Raw genomic sequence first — 6305 nt, 5'->3', positions numbered from 1 at the left:
ACTAAGCCTCACCTCCAACGCAGCAAATAAGCTACACTTATTACAATTACCACTGTCGCTAAAGGAGGCAGAGGCATAACTGAACATTTGGCACACCGAGCAAGAAAGAGCAGAAGGAGAAGCCATCGCTAACTGTAAAGCTAATGTAGCTACCAAGGCTAGTAACGTGCAAACAACAGCTAAGAGATTAGCAATGAAGTCGTAGAAAGGAGGAGAGCTATAAGTGCTTAAACAGAACCACTGTGGGTTAAGACTTGAAGTAGACGTTAAAGCAACTGAAGTGAGAAAGCAGGCTAGCAGAATTCACCAGAACAGTACAGAGACGCTGTCACAGAAACACCGGAAATGACACAACTCGCTTACCGCAATACGTCAGCACGTCGGTAAACAGAGGGGGTGGCTTACGACACCACTTATCACCCACCTACAATACAGTCTTGGGATCCCTCCCCAGACGACTTCACACCCATTCACCCCGGGCTCGGGGCACGACTCTGAAACTAAGAGCTCACATGTGACCCCTACGACTCTGCAAGGGTTCACACCCACTCTGTACCAGTCATTTAGAACTGAAGAAGCTTCTTGGATGAGAGGCGAAACATCTGCAAGAAACGCAAGTCCAGTCCAGTTGCCTATGATATAGCTCTTACGATTACCATGACCTGGATGACTGAGAATCTCACTCCCCGACAACTTTTTTTATTATTATGACTATTATTATTATTATTGATGTTTTATGGATACGATGGGTGGTAAACTGCAAATGAATGTGACGTCTAGAGAGGAAAAGGGGAGCTGACGCTGGCTAGTAAGATGGGCTGAGGGTGCGCTTTGGACAAGATCCTTACAGATAGCTTTCTGTGAAGCTGATGGAAGGTTTTGTGGTTGTGGAATTTATTAGATGGCTGTGACGATGTGATGAAGCCTTCGAATGCAGAGATGACAAGAATAATGGAATGACCTGGCTCCCTGCTAGTAGGATTGACGTCACAGATGGCAATCCTAGCGTGGATGTCTCTGGCAAGGATCCCTAGATGCCGGAAGTTACGTAGACATGGCGTTTAATGGAGTGGCCCGGAGTTGGAACCCGGCTTGTGGCCATAGTTGAAAAGAATTCCTTTTCCTTTCAGAAAGTATTGGAGATTGTCTACCGTCTGGTCCCTGATGTCCAGTTTGGATTGTGATATGGAGAATGCTGTTGCATGGAGGAGGCCGCAATTTGTGGCCCTAGTGGATGGAGGAGAGGATCGATCCGGAGTTGGAGCGTGTTTGTAGGACAGATGGAATGGGAGAGCTGGCGAGGCTGAGGTATGGAAGCCGCTTGCAGCTCTGCCTGGAAGCCTGTCTGTCTGACTGCTGCGGGAATAAGATGACTCGTTTTCAGGTGGACTTTCATCTGGATCCGAAGGATTGATCTGCAGTTCTCGATCTGTGGTGAGTTGATCATTTGATACAATAAAAGCTCGCCCTTGTCTCACTTTTAAGCCCCTTTTACACTGCCAGATTTGCGGCGAATGTTGGGCCATTTTGCAGGCAAACTGTAAGCATTTAGACACACAGAGCCGGATTGGCGAGTTGATCCGAGTTGCCCACTTAAATTTATTTAAACCTTTTTGGTTTAAAAAGAATGATGCACCCTTCCGCCGCGGGTTGAGCTGTTGATGACTTGTGGGAGGAGCTGTTGATGACGCCGTAGTGCGACTCACTGGCGGTGGACTAACAGGAAACAGCTGATAGCAGGAATGAGCAGCTAGTAGCAAGAGGGAAATGCAAACCTGAAAGACAATGTAAAGATGAGCAACTGGGGAGACAAAGAATTGCGTGCCCTCCTTGCCCTCTCAAAGGAAGAGGCCATTAACCATCAAATGACGGGAATGGTGTTTATACTGCCAGTGTTGAACGAAGACTAATTGGGTTTTCCTGCAAATTTGCACAATTCCTTTTTAAAAAGGGCTTTAGACTGAGGTAAGCCTGTGGTTACACGAGAAGCGCATGGTCGGTTGGTGTGAGAAATGTTTCGAAGAGAAAGAGAATGCATCAGGTGTGCTTAAATACTTTTGGGTGGAAATGGGATGTGTTCAAGGCGTGGTCTTTGTTCCTGAACCTAGTTATAAATCTTCATCTAATACATTTTAGTGGTGGAATGACAACATTTTATTTTAATAGCAAAATATATTCCATATGGTCTTTTAACTCCATTGGTCTTTTAGAAGTCAGAATCTTGTAGTTGGGTCTTTTCACTAACAGTATCTACAACTAGTTTTTTCATATTTTAATGTTATTTTGTTTGATCATGTATGAGTAAGTAAGTGTAAGTTTTTATAATGAAAATATAATTGTGATAACTACAGATCATGTTGATTTTACAATAACCTGCATGTTCTCATCTAAAATCAGCAGGCCATTTGTATCTGAAAATGAGATAATGTCTGTGGTTCACAGTAAAGTTTCTAAAACTCTGAATTAGCCTGTTATTCATGTAGGACGTACAGGCTCCCAGGGCTTTGTGCAGGCCAGTCAAGTTCACTCTTACTAAGTTTATGGTGTATATTTCTTCTAAAGCAATCTGGGAAAAGTTTTTCTTTATGAAACCAGGGCACAATATCCCGAGAATACAAGAGGTTGACAACGCCACTCTGGGAATTTCGCCCAGAGAATAAATCAAGCAATACACAAGTTCTTTGGAAAGAAAAGGAGCAGAGACATGAATTTCTAGTTTTAAAATAGAATCACTTTTATTTAAATCACAAGTAACTATCTTATGGGGAAAAGAAGCTGAAATGGAGGCTAAAGGTTAAAAATGGGATTCTTTATTACAAAATAGACTCTAAAACACACTCTAAAAAGTTAATATTTCTAAGCTGAGCTCATTACCAGTACAGGGGGAGTGGTGCCAGGGAAACCCACAGGAGGATGGGAGTGAAGGGAGAGAAAATCACCACCAGGAGTATGGAGAAGGGGGTTTACACACGCACTGCAAGACAAAAGGGGCACACGGGTTAATACACACAGCAAACGCATGCAATAAAGAAATGTCCCACTCTCCATGCAGAGGTACACACACACACACACACACACACACACACACACACACACACACACACACACACACACACACACACGTTAAGGCCCGGATAGTTGGAAACCTCCATCCAGTGATAAACCACCTACAGGGAAATAACAACCCAAATGTCCTGCATCTAGCATAAGAGACCCAGCAATATCACAAGCCCCAAATTATGTAGACTACCCACATCAATTTTTCAATGAAAACCTAACAGCTAACATTGCATGTAAAAGTTATGCCAACTATTCTACGAAGTAACATTAATATGAATCACAAAACATTTTGAAACTTACCATTCAGTGACCACCTGAAAGGAATCATTTGCTTTCATCAGCTGGCAGGGCTTCTGCTTCATCCTCTGAATCATCAGAGGGCTCAAACATGTACGGCTGGATTAAATTTGTGGCAGCCATTGCTGAGCCAGGGAGATGTCAATCAAAACGAGGGAGCTGTCAATCAGAGCGTTATCTGCCACGCCCCTCTGTCCTGGCAAGTGGTCTAAACAGCAAAATGAGCTGTTTTTAAACCAGGTTTTCTAATAGTTATGAATGGTTATTTTCACTCAGACTTTTGTGGATGATTAATGAGACACTCGACTTTGATATAATATATGCATTTTTACTATTTCAAGCTGTGTTTCCAAAGGCTTTAATGAGTGGTTAGACCAGGGGGTAATCAAGTCTCACCTGGTCTCAATAGGTTGATCAGAGGGTGTGGCAGAATGCAAGAGGGAGGGAGAGAGTGTGAGTGCAAGAGGTCTCCCATTACATTTATGAACCTGGCTTTGTTCACACAGGCACAACAAACACAACAAATCAACAGGCAAATCATCATTAAAGGACCATCACTTAACATCACTATTGACCAGATCAAAGAGGAACTGAATAACCAAGGCATTGAGATATTGAAGGCCCACTGCATCATCAGCAGGAGAACAGAGACCCCCACCAACTTCATCAGGGTCCACCTGACTAACCCTGAGTACGCCACTAAATTACTGAGAGAGGGATTTTTTATGGACTTTTTTCACTTTTTAACTCTGATCCAACCCCCTCAAGCCAGGACTTGGTCTCTCTCTCAGCTACACTCAGGTCAGAAAACCACCATACCCCTTGCACAACACACCACCCTCCAAGTAACCTGAAAACACTGTGCCAGGATGAAAAACAATTTGAAGCTACCTGGAAATGTCTAGAAAAAAGACTTTAAATAGTTAAAAAAAAAAAAACAATTCAAAATATTACACACTAACAAGGGGAATAAGATCAAACAGAGAAGAGCTACTACACATCCTACGGGAAAAGATGTACATGTGGCTTCAATAAATGAAACATTTCTCTCTCCTCACATCAACTTCTCCCTACCATGATATGACATCATAAGAAGTGACAGACCACAGGAAAAACATAGAGGAGTGGCTCTGCTTATAAAAAGATCAATTGTCTACAATGAAACCACCATTTTAATTAGTCCTGAACAAGCTCAAAACAATGAATTTGTTACAGTAAGAGTTAAATTCTCTCCAAACTCCAACATACTCCTCATGTCAGTTTATTGTCCTCCTGGTGTTACTCCCCCCTCCCACCTTTTTCAAGAAATCATTTCAAAAGAAAAGACATGTAATAATGGGAGATTTTAATGCCAAACATCCATCCTTTAATAATAAAACCACAACTCAGTCTGATATTACACTGAACAACATAATCGAGCAGTCTGATCTAGTCCTTCTGAACAATGATGAACCAACACACTGTTCTTCTGCACAGAACTCAGTGGATATTTTGGATCTCTGCCTTGTCACCCCAGATCTCGCAGGAAAAGTGACTCAGTTTGCTGTCTGTGCAGATATTGGCAGTGACCATCTCCCAACACTCACCTCATTCAATTTGGAGCCCCAAGCTGCTTCAAAGAAACCAAAATATGATTACAAAACAGCAAACTGGGAAGCATTCAAACTCTCAACCACCAACCAGTGTGTCCATCTTCCTCCCTGTGGCCCAGAGCCCTCCACTATCGACCAACGAGCTCTTTTGCTGAGACAAATCCTCCTCTCAGCAAGGGAAAGTTCAACAGGCCTTAAAGGAGATCCAAAGGGCCCAAAGAATCTCCCACCTTCCCTGATGCACCTTGTAAAAGTAAAAAGAAAACTAAGACAAGAATTTATGAAAACAAGATCCCCAGAGATTAAACAAAGAGTCAACCAAATACAAACACAAATACAAAGAGAAATCAGGGGGGAGCGAGAAAGAACATGGGATAAATTTTATACAGACCTAAATAATGACCCGAATCCCAAAACATTCTGGCAGAAAATTCATCAACTAAATGGAAAGAAAAATAATTCACAAATTTCAGTATTAAGGCATAACAGCCAGATGATAGAGGAAGACAAAGAAAAGGCTAATGTTTTTAAAGAGCACCTGCAAAATGTCCATTCATGTCCAGATGACCCTCTATTTGCTCCAGAGTGGAAGGAAATTGTAGAGCAACAGGTATTCTGCCTATCCATCTACCAATAACAAATATAGACACCAGCAACCCTCTAATAAAAGCCGTCACAATAATAGAGCTTCAACAACACTTTAAAAAACTTAAAGCCCCTGGGGAAGATCGAGTGGACAATCGACTCATCAAAGAATCATCAATAGAATTCCTGGATAAACTTGCAGACCTCTTTACCTTTTGCCTCCATGCCGGTTTCTTCCCAAAGCCCTGGAAATCAGCTCTGGTATCAGTGATCCCCAAACCAAACAAAGACCCCCATCTGGCAGCCAGCTACAGACCGATTAGCCTCCTGAGCACTGTGGGCAAATTACTGGAGAGAGTGCTGGCTGACAGGCTTCAAAAACATGTTGATGAGTTTTGGGGGTCCACCAGCCAGGATGGAGAAAAGCACAACTGACAACATCCTGAGGCTGGCAGAAGATTTTCAAAGGGGTTTTAACAGAAAAAATGGTAACAATTGGAGTCTTTTTTGACATTGAAAAAGCGTTTGATAAGATGTGGCATGAAGGACTCATATACAGGCTGCTGGACCATAACCTTAAATTCCCACAGCAGATGGTGGTGCTTTTAAACCGTTTTTTAAAGGACAGAGAGATTGGAGTAAGAGAAGGAGCCTCAATCTCCAACAGATTTAGCCCAGAAGCCGGTGAAAAATTAAAAGGTAAAAAAAAAAAAAAGAAGAAAAAAAATGTGTGTGTATGCATATGTATATATATATATATATATATATATA

General features: G+C 42.2%; 1 protein-coding gene across 1 annotated transcript in view; it reads left to right on the top strand.

Moving 5' to 3' along the window:
• Positions 1–4388, top strand: part of lrrc38a (leucine rich repeat containing 38a) — a 50319-nt gene extending 45931 nt beyond the window's left edge. Inside the window, exon 3 of the mRNA XM_050064718.1 lies at positions 3864–4388. The gene's annotated coding sequence lies outside the window, so the exon portion shown is untranslated. The remainder of the gene's footprint in view (positions 1–3863) is intronic.
• The last annotated feature ends 1917 nt before the right edge of the window (positions 4389–6305 follow it).

The sequence above is a fragment of the Epinephelus moara genome, chromosome 16 (genome assembly GCF_006386435.1).
Source record: "Epinephelus moara isolate mb chromosome 16, YSFRI_EMoa_1.0, whole genome shotgun sequence".
Taxonomy (NCBI): Eukaryota; Metazoa; Chordata; class Actinopteri; order Perciformes; family Serranidae; genus Epinephelus; species Epinephelus moara.
The sequence above is the reverse complement of the archived record's forward strand: the minus strand, read 5'-3'. Positions and strand labels throughout refer to the sequence as shown.